This window comes from Schistocerca gregaria, unplaced genomic scaffold, assembly GCF_023897955.1.
Source record: "Schistocerca gregaria isolate iqSchGreg1 unplaced genomic scaffold, iqSchGreg1.2 ptg000544l, whole genome shotgun sequence".
Lineage (NCBI taxonomy): Eukaryota > Metazoa > Arthropoda > Insecta > Orthoptera > Acrididae > Schistocerca > Schistocerca gregaria.
Genome location: NW_026061940.1, coordinates 755,627 through 773,291, shown reverse-complemented (window position 1 = coordinate 773,291; position 17,665 = coordinate 755,627). Strand labels below are relative to the sequence as shown.

Sequence of the window (17,665 nt, the reverse complement as noted above, 5' to 3'; positions counted from 1 at the left end):
GCAACTACTCTAAAATATCTGCGGCAACGGCCTTGCTCCTGAGGTTGCATTGGTTCACGTGAGATCACCGAAGTTAAGTGCGTTGTCGGACGTGGTCGGCACTTGAATGGGTGGTCATCCAGGCCGCCATGCGCTCTTGCCATTTTTCGGGGTGCACTCAGCCTCGTGGTGCCAATCGAGGAGCTACTCGACCGAATAGTATCGGCTCCGGTCAAAGAAAACCGCCATAACGACGGGGAGAGCAGTGTGCTGACCCCACGCCCCTCCTGTTCGCATCCTCCACGGATGATGACGCAGCGGTCGGATGGTCCCGTCCCAGTAGGCCACTCGTGGACTGAAGACGGAGTGCTTACAAAGCAACTACTCTCCAGTGCATGGCCGTACTACTGAGACCTTGATGCCTGGCATCAACAACAGGTAGCAGCACACGAGGTTGGCTTACGCCTACTGCCGAATTTTGAGATCTGTCGTAAGCCTGCGTAAGCACGTGGGGCTTTCCGTCTTAAGTGCAAGCATATCCATTGCGTGTTCTGCCGCGCGACTTGAGTGGAATATTTCATTATTTCTGAAATTTTATAGAAATGTTTTTCGTTGTATATCCTCTCCATCGGTACTGAATTTACTGTAAAATTACTTGCTCACTTTTCGGAACTTCCGTTCATGGTAAATCGATATTATTAGAAGCCGTGGTAGACACGAGTCTAGTGTGCTTCACCTTCAGCACCTTCTTTGTCAGTCTCGGTTCCTATGTCGCTGATTTCACAACTAGCAGTTCGTTGTCTACTGAGTATACTGTCTCTTGTACGACACTATCCCTCCTACACTGAAAGGGGGAGACACAGGAAATTATAGGATTTTTGAAACATGTAGCTATTAAGGTAATTTTGAAGCTAGGCATACGAAAATTTGTATCTGGTTTCTAGGTCAGAAATAAAGAAATATGTGTTCCATTATTACTGGGAATGAGGTGAAATAGCGGGTGAACATTTTATTTTGAGATAAATAATTATGGAATAACTATGAAAGTATTTTTAAGGCTACATCTACGAAAATTGGTATTTGACTTCAAGGTTACAAATAAGAAAATACGTGTTTTAGTGTTTTTGGAAGTTCAACCCCTAAGGGGATGAAATAGAGTGAGCTGGTGCGTTTCTGGCGCCAGTTTCCATCGATCGTTGCTTCGATCTTTGAGTCGCGGTCCAGAGGACACTGCTCCCTAAGCGACTGTAGTAGTTCTCTGCACGGACCCACATCGGGCTTACCGCGCTTACACTGGACACAGTTGCCAACAAATCTCCTGACATCGCGATATAGGTTGGGCCAAAACATGTGTTCCCGAACTCGGTTCTAGGTCTTGTATAGCGCCAAATGACCCCCGACCACCGAATCGTGGATATATCATGCTAACTCGTTCCTGTGGAATAGAGACCTTCACTTCACCACGGTTGTCTCCCCCTTTACACAAGAGCCCCCCGCCCCCCCGAAGGCAACAGGGCAACAGCCAGTAACGACGTCGCCATCCGCCTACTGCTGCCTATTCGGTCCCCACCTGGGGTCCACAGCCTGTTTGCCGGCTGAGTCGCAGAAGAAACCGGGTGTCTCAGAGAGAAGGAAATTCGCTCCAAGATCCGGCTCCACGTGGCCCTTGCCTTCCCCAGACTCTCCCGCGAACATACGGCTAAGAGCGTCGCCAATTCATTGTCTCTGCCCCTAATATGCGGAACCTGGAGATAAATCTTGTCATCTTAACTTCGGCATGACTTTTAGCGAACTTATTAATCAAAGTTTAAGGGCTGGCACTGGGCAAGTAACTGACGGAGGCTCATTTGTTTCAGTTCAGTTGTAATGCTCACCTGTTCTCCAGATAAGGTTGTGTACTATATGTCTCAGAAAACTCTCTACCCTTGATGTGTGTTGTGTTAGAGATAATTGGCAGCGGTCGACGCTAGCATACTGGGAACAGAGCACCACGGCGGCAGAGAGATGTTTAAGGCCATGTCCTCTCCTTTCCATCTTCGGTTATGTTGTCACTTTCGCGTGATTCCATCGTTCCGGTGGAGAACTATAGCATCCAAAGTTCAATTGCACTGTCAAGTTGAGTATATTTCTATGTCACTCCCTGTCTCGTGGATCTCTCGCATTGATTTGAATCCTTGGTCTGCTCGCGTCTATCGCCAATTCACACGAAGTATTGAAGCAACCTTATTTTAAGGGAATTGTCATATGGTCATGTTCTAGTTGTAATTATTCTAAGAATATTGTTGATTAATCAATTGAGTAAGTAAATTTGAAGGTCGGTTTGGTCAAAAATAAAGTACCTCCTTGATTGCTTTAATCATTTGTATATAGTTTTGTTATGGAAAGTTGAGTAGCCAAACGTTAAAAAATCTGTTTCTTAGGCTTAATCTGTTTCTCTGCTGATTGGAAGTAATGAGAGTTCTGCTGCACATTCTATGCACATTTGTACTATTTAAGTACAGCCTTACCTAAGTATATTTACCTAGTCATATCCAAATTTGAAGTTTAACGGGTCTTGTTCCACGTAAAGAAATTTATTTATTATTTGTCCATCTGATCTGGCCTTATAAGGCAATCTCTTGTATTTTTGTGATTGTGATTTTATAATGCTTTTGATTGTAATAAAATGTGTAGCAACTACAACGGATTACTATTGTGATTTTGGTGTGTCACTACCACAATCCCATTACATAGAGGATGAAATGTTTCATGAAATATTTAATTATGAAAGCATTTTTAAAGCTAAATATATTTAAACTTGAATTTGGCTTCTCGGTTGAAGTAAAAATAAAAAAAAAATTACATGTCTCACTGTTTTTGATACATTCAATTCATAAGGAGGGGGAATATAGGATGAAATGTTTTATGAAAATAATTCAGTGTGAAAGAATTTTTAAAGATAAATCTATGGAAATTCTGTTATTGAAATATACGTGTTTCACTGTTTTTGGAACTACAACCTCCAAGGAGATGCGATAGGGGCACATGTATCCACTCACTCATCGCCTTCCAGCCCAACCTGCAAAGTATACAGACTTGAAATTTGATGAAGGTGTAAATATTACGCTGAAAGCACCATTTAAGAAGAGATTTTTCGAAATTCCACTCCTAAGGGGGTGAAATATGGGTTGAAAAGTTTTTTTTTTAAAAAAATATGTCCCTATGTCACTGTTGAAGCTACAACTACAAAACTACGAAAATTGACATTTGGTTTCTCAGCCAGAAACAAAAAAAAGGTTTTTATCATTTTCCGAAATTCTTTCATTGGGGGGGGGATAGAATAAATAGTGAAGGTTTTTTGAAAATAAATCATTATTAAAGAACTACTAAAGCATTGTTAAAGTTACATCTATGAAAATAGGTAATTGACTTCTCAGTTGGATGTAAAAGAATGTGTTTCGTTGATTTTGGAAATTTAACTCATTAATAGAGTGAAATAGGGGATGAAAAGTTTTATGAAATATTTCACTATGAAAGCATTTTTAGAATTAAATGGATGAAGATTTGAATTTGGCTCCTTGGTTCTAAATAGAAGAATACATATTTAATTGTTTTTGAAAACCTAACTCCTAAAGGGTGTGAGATGTTTCTCAAAATGGTTCATTATGAAAGCATTACTAAATATATCTGACAATTCGTATTCGGCTCCTCTGTTAGAATTTTTAAAAACTATGTGTTTCAGTGGTTTTGGAACTTCGATAGTAAGGGGATGAAAATTTTAATGAAATATTTATTGCGTTATATTAAAATATGTTAAATCTGCATCTATGAAAACAGGTATTTCACTTCTCAGTTATATAAAAGAAATATGTGTTGCGGAATGAAAGATTCTATGGAGATATCACCACAAGAATACAAACGGCTTGATTAACAAAAACCTTCGACTCCAGCTGTCGGCATTGTTTCTTGGTCATTCAGTAAAAGACCATGCTTCAATGGCGTTAAGTTTAGAAAGTGTTGCAGTTTATAAAAGACATAAAAAAACGATTAAAGAAAAAAAAATCTTTGAAGACCATAAACGGTCTACGCAAGTAAAGAAGCGGATGATAAGTTAGCTCTTTATGCAAATGAGTTGGTCACTTTAAGTTAAGAGACATGTCATGCACCAGGAACCAAATATTATAGTTGCTACGATTGGCTAACGGAAAAGTTTTGCAGAATCACGGGAAATCACTTCTGCAAGTGGCTGAGAATCTCGTAATGGATAAAAATTCTGTACTGAGAATTCCAAGGTGGGAGATGCAAATTCCTCGATTAGGAATTGTTAATCCACATGTGAGACCTGAGTACATAATCCCTGTGACATTTTATCAACGGTGTTCCATAGGGACAGGTTCTCATCCAAAAAGTTCGAAAATTCTATTTCTTTGTAGTTGCATTTTTTTAAGGTGTACTTGTCCAGACACTTGGAACGGAAAGTTTTTTTTTTTTTAATCCGTGCTCTAAAAAAGTTTCTACAGCCCATTGTTTGAAGCAGTGTCACGACTGCCATGAGCCGCGCGGGGTATCCGCCATGTCTCAAACGCCTTCTCACGGTTCGCGCGGCTCCCCCCGTTGGAGGTTCGAGTCCTCCCTTGGGCATCGTTGTGTGTGTTTGTTGTCCTTAGCATAAGTTAATGTAAGTAGTGTAAAAGCACAGGGACTGATGGTTCAAATGGCTCTGAACACTATGGGACTTAACAATTGAGGTCATCAGTCCTCTAGAACTTAGAACGACTTAAACCTAACTAACCTAAGGACATCACACACATCCATACTCGAGGCAGGATTTGAACCTGCGACCGTAGCTGTCGCACGGCTCCCGACTGAAGCGCCTAGAACCGCTCGGCCACATAGGCCGGTCTACCATGTATTCTAGAGAAGCTGCCCGGTCGTCAGTGGCGCCTGTTCTTTCGAGAACAGTTACTATCTTCATATATATGGTTAAACGTTACCCAGCCATTGACCTTCGTCTGTGCGAATGCGCACAGATATCCCGAAATCTTACGGGAATCGTCACCTTAGTGTGGGCCAGTATTGAGTGGATGGGCAAACACCTATTACGTACATTACGTTTGTGGATTGTGGCCGGTTGGAAATGTGAGTCTCACGGGAAGCGTGTAAGGGATAAATGCCTGCAGTCGCGGTATTCATCTGTGTCCTCGGTGGCTCAAATGGATAGAGCGTCTGCCATGTAAGCAGGAGATCCCGGGTTCGAGTCCCGGTCGGGGCACACATTTTCAGCTGTCCCCATCGAAGTATATCAACAACACCTGTCGGCAGCTGAGGGTTTCAATTAACTATCAATTGTGAAGGGGATTCGAAGAACCCTTTGCCAGGCACTTAAATGTGATTTGCAGAGTATCCATATAGATGTAGATCAAAGCTCGTCCCGTGACGCACGTGCACAAAATGATTCATACTGCAAACATACTCGCCGATAACACTGACGAATAACGAGTGCTGCATATCCAGGTTAGACAGATCGGCTTTTCCTGCCAAGAAGAACAGGGAGTTGCTATCTAGGAACAATTCCAGCCAGAGGAAGGGTTGAAAAGTGCTCCTTGGATTGCACACTAAACGTAAATAACGAAAATGCATTTTTGGTAAAAATTGGACAAAGCATAATCCTGTGCTCTCCGTATTGCATTAGCCGTTTTGAATATTGAAAATCTTACTGCAGATTCGTGTTCAGCGACATTAAAAATATACATGTAACCCTCAGTTCATGCAAATCGAAGTAATAATATAACTAAAAGGTTTCCCTAGACGTTGAACTTTTTTTTTTTTTTTTTGGAGAAACAATTTTCTCAGAACGGCATGCAGCATTAACTAAAAATGGTTCAATCTCTTAACTTCTACCTCTGACCCAGAAAAGTAAACACTTTTCTTAGGAGCTTATACCTATAATATATGACACTGATTAATATTAAGTAATTTTTGTGAAGGCATAAGGAGTGAAATAAACCACCCAAAAAATCGAACTCAGAGTTCGAATTAGTACCGTATCGTTAAATTTACGGTTGTTTCATTGCGGTTAGGTATGCGCTCCCATAAATTTTATGTAATATCGACTGATGTTTTCCATTTTCAATTTCAGAGAAGTAATTTAGTATCAACTGATGTCATCCATTTTTGATTTCAGGTAACATCTGAGAGGCCACACTGCACGCAGTCCGCGTGATCAAATCATAATTGCGGGCGCCATTTGTTTTTACTGAAAATCTAAAATAAAGCTCATGGTATGATCACTCGTAACTCCCAAACAGATCCTTCAAGTGTATTTTCACTGTCTCAAAAAATATATATAACATTTTTTGCTCATTTGAATGAGAACCTGGCCGTAATGCCGGAATATAGTCACTAGATTTTTTTCGGAGACGCTGTACGTTCGCGAGAAGAATTTCGTTCTGCGCGTGTCGATGGACATCCTACAGATATTACTGTTTGTGTGTTTGTGTGTGTGTGTACTACTCAGTCGTGCCATTCGAGTGTACATCTTTGCATAGTTTTCCTTTGACGGTGTAAACAGTGTTCGGCTCAGTTGCTAACTGGCCAGTTGAGTGGTTCCGAAGTTGTCGGATGTGCGGTGCGTTCTGTCTGCTAGGATAACAACAGACTGGCGTGGTGCGATGGCAGAAGCAGACACTGAAGGAGCTAGCTGCTGGGACGCCAGCGAACAATTTATGCCAAGTAAGACGAAGAGAACTATTCGAAAATTACGAGCCGCCTCAATAGTGTTTATCATTAGTAAATCTTGTAGTTGAGACTGCCACCAATCTACAATAACTGACATTTTTGCCTAGAGAGAGAGATTAGCGAGAAATACAGGATATCCCCCACACACTGAAATTTTGGTTGTGATGACAGGCCTATGGGCAGTGTAGCCCGAGATCTAAGTTAGGTTGGAAGGGGGTAATTTGATTGAGAGATGTTTACGCCAACGATTATTAATGCCGAGTAAACGTTGTGTAAGCAGATTTCCTTGTAGCGTAGCCTAGTGTTTCCGTCCGCGCCATGTTTAACACACTTTCTCTGGCTGTGTACAAAAGTCGCACAACAGCGACGAAAACTACGTTTCTGGTGGGGGGACGGGAGAGTTCCCTATGTAACTTTCACTACAAATTTTAGTAACCGCCGAAACTAGCCGAATTAGAAGCGTAATTTTAACTATATTTCCGTTTGTGGGAAAATAGTGATTCTCCTCTTTCGGCAGCAACTATAATATGTAGGCGACTTATTAGTTTCTTTTTTAAAAAAAAAAAAAACTCTGAATCATGATCTCAGTAGACGCAGTGCTTTTTACGTTGCTTGATCCGTGGTCGATAGTAAACAATGCAATGTATTGGTAAACTCTTTGAAGTGTGACGCGTGTTGCATAGACGGCGTCTGCAATGTTCGTAAGGCCAAGCTTGTATATATTCTGTGTCTGTTTAATTAAGGCGAGGAGGATAATGTTCAAGGAGCACTGCATTAGCAGTCTATGGAGAAATTGAGAATTTGGATCTGACGAACGGCATGCTCGGGCAGTTCGTGCTATTATGTTGACCACTGCGTAATTCGGACACAGTGATCATTGCCTCTCCCTAGTAACCAGGAGACTCGGGTGGTAATCCTGGTCTGGCACAAATTTTCAACAGTGCCTATTGTCAGATAATTTTATTAGTGGTCCGGTCTTAAATTGTGTTTTGTTCACGAAACGTCGTTTAGCTTTTTCATGGATAACAGCTTTGGAAAGCGTACAGTCTGTACAGGTTACATTGATAATCACACGTCGTTAGTCCAAGGCAACTACAGCTACATAGTTTTACCAAGAACTTCTTCGTAGGTAGTTTCCCTGTAGTGGTATTTTGTTTTAGTATTTATAGACTGTAGGCTTGGATGAAATATGAAACACATATCCGAAGTTCCTGTTGATGCTGTAGATCCTGTTTTATCCGTGCTAGGAGCACAAACACTTCATCAAATACTGGAGGACACAATTTGCCTCGAGATTTAGCAATTTTTCGTAATATAGGCTTAGCTTCGATATATTTTTCTCTAATTGTTGTTTGGATTTAATTTTAAAACACACTAACTTTTCCACCAGTTATTCTATATGTGGTTTCATCCCTTTCGTAGCATAGTGTTCCTAAACGGTCGATAATATTAATAATTTCCTTTCTCACTTTGATTTTCTGTAGAATCTCCTGTTTGTGGTTATTGCTAACCTGTTTCACATTCTCACTTTTATTATTTTTATTTTTCTAGTTTTGTGACTGGAAGCCAAATTTTCTTTGAATTCAGTCTTTAATTCTGAAACAGTTTCAGTTAAAGGTCAAGTGAAGATGGCGATCTATTTGAGGAGAATGGTTAGGAGATCTTTTATATTAGACGTACACAGGTCATTGAGATCATTATCTATATAAAATTACTTCGAGTTTGATGTAGCCCATTCTCTTGTCATCATGTCGGCTGTATCGTAGCGTATTGTCTCGATTAGGTTGGAGATTTTGATTGAGAGTTGCAGAAGTCCACGAAAGTGATTACGAAGTCAAGACTATACTAACAGAACGATGTGTAGCGTAGACCAAAACGCTCTTTCTGTCCTTTTAAAATCTCTTTTAATTAAAAATAACTAAAGCTGCAAGATACAATCACAAAAACTGTTTTATGTAATACAGAAATCCCAGACTATTGTTGTGTACGTACACTAATTTTTTGTCACTGAATATATATTTTTTACTCATTTGCTGGATTCCAGTTTCCCGCTTTTTGCGGCGAAAACCCTTTCCCTGCGAAGGGCCCAATAGCATGTCGGTTATATTCGCGACTTTATCGACGATCAGTAATTTCATATAGTCTATCCACCGGCGTCATTGTTAACATCGAATATAGATTTAAGTATTAGGAAGGCCAATATGAACCTAACGCATGGGTAGGTCTAATGATGAATAAAAAAAAATTCGAATGCGGGTTAGCTACTACAAGCAGCACAGTGAACGCGTTATTGTGGCCAAGATAGACATGAAGCCCACACCTACCATAATCTTAAAAGTAGTCCGCAGATGAGGAAGAAATTGATGAAATGTGTGATGAGATAAAAGAAATTATTCAGATAGTGAAGGGAGATGAAAATAGAATAGTGACAAGTGATTGGAATTTGATAGTAGAGAAATGAAGAAAAGGAAACGTAGTAGGTGAATATGGAATGGTGGTAAGAAATGAAAGAGGAAGCCGCCTGGTAGGTTTTTGCCCAGAGCATAACTTAATCATCGCTAACACTTGGTTCAAGAATCGTGAAAGAACGTTGTATACTTGGAAGAGACCTGGAGATACTGCAAGATTTTAGATAGATTATATAATGGTAAGAAACCAGGTATTAAATTGTAAGACATTTCCAGGGGCAAATGTGTACTCTGACCACAATCTATAGGTTATGAACTGTAGATTAAAACTGAAGAAACTGCAAAAATGTGGGAAATTAAGGAGATGGGACCTGGATAAACTGAAAGAACCAGAGGTTGTACAGAGTTTCAGGGAGAGCATAAGGGAACAATTGATAGGAATGGGGGAATGAAATACAGTAGAAGAAGAATGGGTAGCCTTGAGGGATGAAGTAGTGAAGGCAGCAGAGGATCAAGTAGGCAAAAAGCCGAGGGCTAGTAGGAATCCTTGGGTAACAGAAGAAATATTGAATTCAATTGATGAAAGGAGAAAATATAAAAATGCAGTAAATGAAGCAGGCGAAAAGGAATACAAACGTCTCAAAAATTAGATCGACATGAAGTGCAAAGTGGCTAAGCAGGGATGGCTAGAGGACAAATGTAAGGATGTAGAGGCGAAAATCACCATGGGTAAGATAGACACCGCCTACAGGAAAATTAAAGTGACAGCATAGATCGAGGTGGTGGGATCACTCATGGGAAAATTCCTGCAGTAGTTGATGTTAGAGCTGCACCAGTCAGCTGATAGGTGTTCCTGCTTAAGGGAAGTCTCTGTAACAAAAGATCCACTTTTGACAAAGCTTAAGTATCCAAGTAATGAGAGAATTAGTATATTTCATCAAAATATACAAGATGTTAGAGATAAAGTTTGTGAACTGCTTATAGATGTTGACTCTGAAATTATTGGTATATTTGAGCACTTCTTAAATAAGGAGATAATTCAGAGGCTTCCTTTACCAGAATACAGGTTGGCTGGCAGCTTTTCTAGGAGCTCTTTTCGGTGTGGGGGAGTAGCCATGCATGTGAAAAACAGCATCCCATTACAGTCAATTGATGTTTCTAAGTACTGCACTGAAAAGGTGTTAGAATGTTGTGAAGGTATGGTTAAATTTAATGGAGCTAAACTTCTAATTGTTATTTATAGAGCCACAGACGCCAATTTCACAACATTTTTGCTAAAGCTAGAGGAGGTTTTTGGTACACTTTGTAGGAAATACAAAAAATTATTTATATGTGGTGATTTCAATATTAATTGTAAAGTGATTGTGCAAGTAAAAGGATGCTGGTAGATCTCCTTAATTCATATAATCATATGTAAACTGGTATGGCAAAGTGGTATGCAGATAGAATAGCTACGTCTCAGGATACAATTAAAGCCATATGGTCAGTCGTAAACGGAGTGGCTGGTCTGTAGAGACAGGTCGACGATATAGAATCAGTGCGTAGTGGGAATGTTCGTGTTACTGATAAGTCGCATATATGTACAGTACTTAATAATCACTTTCTGAATGTACCAGGTGAACTAAATAGAAACCTAGCCACAACAGGGAATCATATAGCGCTCTTAGAAAAAAGTGTTCCGAGACTGTTACCTGAAACGGTCCTCCATGATACTGACAAGAGGGAGATTGAGTTAATAATTAAATCACTAAAGACCAAGAACTCTCATGGATATGGCAGTGTATCTAGCAGAATACTGAAGTATTGTTCTGTGTATGTTGGCCCAGTACTTAGCCATATCTGTGACTTTTCCTTTAGCGGTGGTCGGTTTCCTGACCGATTAAAGTACTCTCTACTGAAGCCACTTCATAAAAAGGGAGACAAGGATAATGTTGACAACTTTAGACCTATTTCCATGCCATCGGTGTTTGCTAAAGTTTTCGAGAAGGTTGTATATACAAGGTTACTGGAGCATTTAAATTCACATTATTTGCTGTCAAATGTACAGCTTGGTTTTAGAAATGGTTTAACAACTGAAAATGCTATATTCTCTTTTCTCTGTGAGGTTTTGGACGGATAAAATAAAAGGTTGCGAACGCTAGGTGTTTTCTTTGATTTAACGAAGGCTTTTGACTGTGTTGACCACAAAATATTACTGCACAAGTTGGACCATTATGGAGTAAGGGAGTAGCATACAATTGGTTCCCCTCTTACTTTAAGAACAGAAAGCAGAAGGTAATTCTCTGCGATATTGAGAGTGGTAGTGATAATCATTCGCAATAGGGCTCTGTTAAGAGGGCATTCCCCCAAGGGTCGGTTCTGGGGCCACTGCTGTTTCTTACTTATATAAATGATATGCCCTCTAGTATTACAGGTGATTCAAAAATATTTCTGTTTGCTGATGACACCAGTTTGGCAGTGAAGGATCTTGTGTGTAATACTGAAACAGTATCAAATAATGTAGTTAATGGAATAAGTTCATGGCTTGTGGATAACAATTTGATGCTAAATCACAGTAAGACTGAGTTTTTGCAGTTTTTAATTCACAATTCAACAAGGACCGATATTTTGATCAGACAGAATGGGCATGTTATAAGCGAGACGAAACAGTTAAAGTTCCTAGGCGATCGGATATATAGTAAGCCGTTGTGGAAAGCCCATGTCCAGGATCTTGTTCAGAAACTAATTGCTGCTTTAGTTACCATTAGAACAGTATCTGAAATTAGTGACAGTTCAACATGGAAAATAGTCTACTTCGCATATTTTCATACGCTTAGGTCGTATGGTATTATATTCTTTGGGTAATTCTTCTGATTCAAAAAGGGTATTTTTGGCTCAAAACGGGCTGTTCGAGCTATATGGGGTGTAAGTTCGAGAACCTCTTGTTGGCCCCTATTCAATAGTCTGGGAATTCTGACATTGCCCTGACAGCATATATTTTCTTTAATGTTGTTTATTGTTAGCAGTATTAGCGTATTCCCAACAGTTAGCAGCTTTCAATCAGTTAATACTAGGCACAAATCAAATCTGTATGTGGAATGCACTTCCTTGACTCTTGTGCAGAAAGGAGTGCAGTATTCTGCTGCATCCATCGTCAATAAGCTACCACAAGAACTCAAAAATCTTACCAGTAGCCCAAAATCTTTTAAGTCTAAACTGAAGAGTTTCCTCATGGCTCACTCCTTCTATTCGGTCGAGGAGCTCCTGGAAGAGCTAAAAAATTATGCAAATTTCAGTGTTACGTAGTTAATTTTCTTTATTTAAACTTACGACTTGTCGCCTTAATATGTTTTTATATTTCATTTTATCTGTTTCTACTATCGTGTTATAATTTCATGTATTGACTCGTTCTATGACCATGAAGATTTCTCCTTAATATGGTCCCACAGAACAATAAATAAATAAAAATAAAAGCTTTGGAGAAAAGAGATCCACTTGTATGCATATCAAGAGCTCAGATGGAAACCCTGTTATAAGCGAAGAAGGGAAAGCAGAAAGGTGGAAGGAGTATATAGAAGATCTATACAAGGGCAATGTGCTTGAAAACAGAATTTGGAAATGGAAGAGCATGTAGATGAAGATGAAATAAGAGATAATATACTGCGTGAAGAGTTTGGCAGAGCAGTGAAAGACCTACGCCGAAACAAGGCCCCGGGAGTATTCAACATTCCATTATAACTACTGACACCCGTGGGAGAGCCAGTCCTGACTAAACTCTACCATCTGATGAGCAAGATGTATGAGACAGGCGAAATACCGTCAGACTTCAAGAAGAATATAATAATTCCAATCTCTAAGAAAGCAGTTGTTGACAGATGTGAAAATTATCGAACTATTTGTTTAGTAAGTCACAGGCGCAAAATACTAAAGCCAATTCTTTACGGACGAATGGAGAAACTGGTAGAAGCCGACCTCGGGGTATACCAGTTTGGATTCCGTAGAAATACTGGAACACATGAGGCAATACTGACCCTACGTCCTCTCTTAAGGGCTAGATTAAGGAAAGGCACACCTACGTTTCTAGCGTTTGTAGACTTAGAGAAATCTTTTGACAATGTTGACTGGAAAACTCTTTCAAATACTGAAGTGGCAGTGGTAAAATGCAGTGAGTGAAAGGCCATTTACAATTTGTACACATACCAGATGGGAGTTGCAAGAGTCAGGGTGCATGAAAGGGAAGCAGTGGTTGGGAAGGTAGTGAGATGCGGTTCTAGTCAATCGCCGATGTTATTCAATCTGTTTATTGAGCAAGCAGTAAAGGAAAAAAAGAGAAAAATCGAAGTAGGAATTAAAATCTATGGAGAAGAAATTAAAACCTTGAGGTTCGCTCATGACATAATTCTGTCAGAGACATCAAAGGACCTGGAAGAGCAGCTGAATGGAGTGGAGTGTCCTGAAAGAATGATATAAGATGATCATCAATAAAAGCAAAACGAGGATAATGGAATGTAGTCGAAACATGTTTGGTGATGCTGAAGGAATTAGATTAGGAACTGAGACACTTAAAGTAGTAAAGGAGTTTTGGTATTTGGGGAGAAAAATAACTGATGACGGTCGAAGTATAGAGGATATAAATTGTATACTGGCAATGGCAAGGAAAGTGTTTCTGAAGAAGAAAAACTTGTTAACATCGAGTATAGCTTTACGTATCAGGAAGTGTGTTATCCGAGTATTTGTGTGGAGTGTAGCCATGTATGGAAGTGAATCATGGACGATAAAGAGTTTGGATAAGAAGAGACTAGAGGCTTTAGAAATAAGGTGCTACAGAAGAATGCTGAAGATCAGATGGGTAGATCACTTAACAAATGACGAGGTATTAAATAGTATTGGGGAGAAGAGAACTTTGTGGCACAACTTGACTACAAGAAGGAATCGGTTGGTAGGACACGTTCTGTGGCATCAGCGGATCACCATTTTAGTATTGGAGGGCAACGCGGAGGGTAAAGGTCGAGGAGGGAGACCAGGAGATGAATACACTAGCAGATTCAGAAGGATGTAGATTGCAGTGGGTATTGGGAGATGGCGCTTGCACATGATACAGTAGCATGGAGAGCTGCATCAAACCAGTCTCTGGACTGAAGACCACAACAACAACAATAAGAAGGCATCTGTCTCATGTGTACCCTTCAACAGAGATAGGACAGACAAGACGGTTAGATTAGACAATATGTAGTTTCTGTTGCAAATGATCCATAATGAGGAGATGCTCAGTGGGAAACTAATATGCTAATTTACCTTCCACAGATCGCAAGTGGACTGATCATCGACGTGAAATGAGGGATGAAAATTTAAACGTACTTCTGATCGTACTCGTATTATTTGACACCCTCCCCCCCCCTCTCTCTCTCTCTCTCTCTCTCTCTCTCTCTCTCTCTCTCTCTCTCTCTCTCTCTCTCTCTCTTTTTCTAACTCACTCACTCCTCACTCACTCTCAATCGCGCACGCCCTAGTTCTACTAAAAAATTCAATACATTAATGGTGTCGGAGGAGATGGTTAAATAAATCCTTTAGGCTGCTCTTAAACTGAATTTTGACAGTAGTAGAACTTTTATGGCTGCTGACAAGTTATTGAAAATTCGTTTTCCTGAATGATCGAGACTTTCTTGCACCAAAGTAATTAACTTCCAAATTTTTGTGGAGATTATTCATATTTCTAGTAAGGAGTGCATGCAATGAGCTGTTGATTTGAAAATAATAATTTGACACAAAAGAAGCTCCTAAGTTGATGTGATACCCAGTAAGAAGCAGTACAAATCAAGTTTTAGTTAACGCTTATGGACTTTTTAGCCGGCTGTGGTGCCTTGGACATGAGCTAGGACCTTAAGATTTTGCATGAAAGGAGGACAAGCAGCCGCGTTGCACGGGAGAATGTGAAAAGTGTTCAAATGTACTAAAAACTGTAAAATCCGCCCGTTTTTGTCTTATGCTATCGAATCGACTTAAAGCCAGATCGTCTCTTTGGCCGCTCTTCTCTACGAAACGGTTACACTTATCGTCTGCAAAGCTATGTTGCGTGCTGCGGTATCCGGAGACACTGAAAGCACCATAGTAGAACACAGACGAAGCTTCCAAGTTGATGTAATAGCCAGTAAGAAGCAGTACAATTCAAGTTTCAGTTATCGATTATTGACTTCCAAGCCGGCTTTGCTGTCTTGGACATGAGCTAAGGCCTTACGATTTTGCATCAAGGGAGGTCTACCAGCCACGTTGCACGGGAGAGCGTGAAAAGTGTTTATATGTAGTAAAAACCTGAGAAATCCGCCCTTTTGTGTCATTTGCTATAGAATCGACTTAATGCCAGATCGTCTCTTAGGCCGCTCTTCTCTATGACACGGATACACTTGTTGTTGTCTTCAGTCCTGAGACTGGTTTGATGCAGCTCTCCATGCTACTCTATCCTGTGCAAGCTGCTTCATCTTCCAGTACCTACTGCAACCTACATCCTTCTGAATCTGCTTGGTGTATTCATGTCTTGGTCTCCCTCTACGATTTTTTACCCTCCACGCTGCCCTCCAATGCTAAATTTGTGATCCCTTGATGCCTCAAAACACGTCCTACCAACCGATCCCTTCTTCTAGTCAAGTTGTGCCACAAACTTCTCTTCTCCCCAATCCTATTCAATACCTCCTCATTAGTTACATGATCTACCCATCTAATCTTCAGCAATCTTCTGTAGCACCACATTTCGAAAGCTTCGATTCTCTTCTGGTCCAAACTAGTTATCGTCCATGTTTCACTTCCATACATGGCTACACTCCAAACAAATACTTTCAGAAACGACTTCCTGATACATAAATCTATATTCGATGTTAACAAATTTCTCTTGAGAAACGCTTTCCTTGCCATTGCCAGTCTGCATTTTATATCCTCTCTACTTCGACCATCATCAGTTATTTTACTTCCTAAAGAGCAAAACTCTTTTACTACTTTAAGTATCTCATTTCCTAATCTAATTCCCTCAGCATCACCCGATTTAATTTGACTACATTCCATTATCCTCGTTTTGCTTTTGTTGATATTCATCTAATATCCTCCTTTCAAGACACTGTCCATTCCGTTCAACTGCTCTTCCAAGTCCTTTGCCGTCTCTGACAGAATTACAATGTCATCGGCGAACCTCAAAGTTTTTATTTCTTCTCCATGAATTTTAATACCTACTCCAAATTTTTCTTTTGTTTCCTTTACTGCTTGCTCAATATACAGATTGAATAACATCAGTGAGAGGCTACAACCCTGTCTCACTCCTTTCCAAACCACTGCTTCCCTTTCATGCCCCTCGACTCTTATGACTGCCATCTAGTTTCTGTACAATTTTTAAATAGCCTCTCGCTCCCTGTATTTTACCCCTGCTACCTTCAGAATATGAAAGAGAGTATTCCAGTCAACATCGTCAAAAGCTTTCTCTAAGTCTACAAATGCTAGAAACGTAGGTTTGCCTTTTCTTAATTTTTCTTTTAAGATAAGTCGTAAGGTCAGTATTGCCTCACGTGTTCCAACATTTCGACGGAATCCAAACTGATCCTCCCCGAGGTCCGCATCTACCAGTTTTTCCATTCGTCTGTAAAGAATTCGCGTTAGTATTTTGCAGCTGTGACTTATTAAACTGATTAGTTCGGAAATTTTCACATCTGTCAGCACCTGCTTTCTTTGGGATTGGAATTGTTATATTCTTCTTGAAGTCTGAGGGTATTTCACCTGTCTCATACATCTTGCTCACCAGCTGGTAGAGTTTTGTCATGACTGGCTCTCCCAAGGCCGTCAGTAGTTCTAATGGAATGTTGTCTACTCCGGGGTCCTTGTTTCGACTCAGGTCTTTCAGTGCTCTGTCAAACTCTTCACGCAGTATCTTACGTCTCATTTCGTCTTCATCTACATCCTCTTCCATTTCCATAATATTGTCCTCAAGTACATCGCCCTTGTATAAACCTTCTATATACTCCTTCCACCTTTCTGCCTTCCCTTCTTTGCTTAGAACTGGATTGCCATATGAGCTCTTGATATTCATACACGTGGTTCTCTTCTCTCCAAAGGTCTCTTTAATTTTCCTGTAGGCAGTATCTATCTTACCCCTAGTTAGATAAGCTTCTACATCCTTACATTTGTCCTCTAGCCATCCCTGCTTAGCCATTTTGCACTTCCTGTCGATCTCATTTTTTAGATGTTTGTATTCCTTTTTGCCTGCTTCATTTACTGCATTTTTATATTTTCTCCTTTCATCAATTAAAATCAATATTTCTTCTGTTACCCAAGGATTTCTAGCAACCCTCGTATTTTTACCTACTTTATCCTGTGCTGCCTTCACTACTTCATCCCTCAGAGCTACCCATTCTTCTTCAACTATGTTTCTTTCCCCCATTGCTGCCAATTGTTCTCTTATGCTCTCCTTGAAACTCTGTACAACCTCTGGTTCTTTCAGCTTATCCAGATCCCATGTCCTTAAATTCCCACCTTTTTGCAGTTTCTTCAGTTTTAACCTACAGGTCATAACCAATAGATTGTGGTCAGAGTCCACATCTGCCCCT

The 17,665-nt window shown here is 40.1% G+C and overlaps 1 non-coding gene across 1 annotated transcript; it reads left to right on the top strand.

The window, feature by feature from the left end:
- Positions 1-5,156: 5,156 nt before the first annotated feature.
- On the top strand, positions 5,157-5,230 carry Trnat-ugu (transfer RNA threonine (anticodon UGU)). The gene has a single exon. It is a non-coding gene; the product is annotated as a tRNA-Thr (tRNA).
- Positions 5,231-17,665: the final 12,435 nt, after the last annotated feature.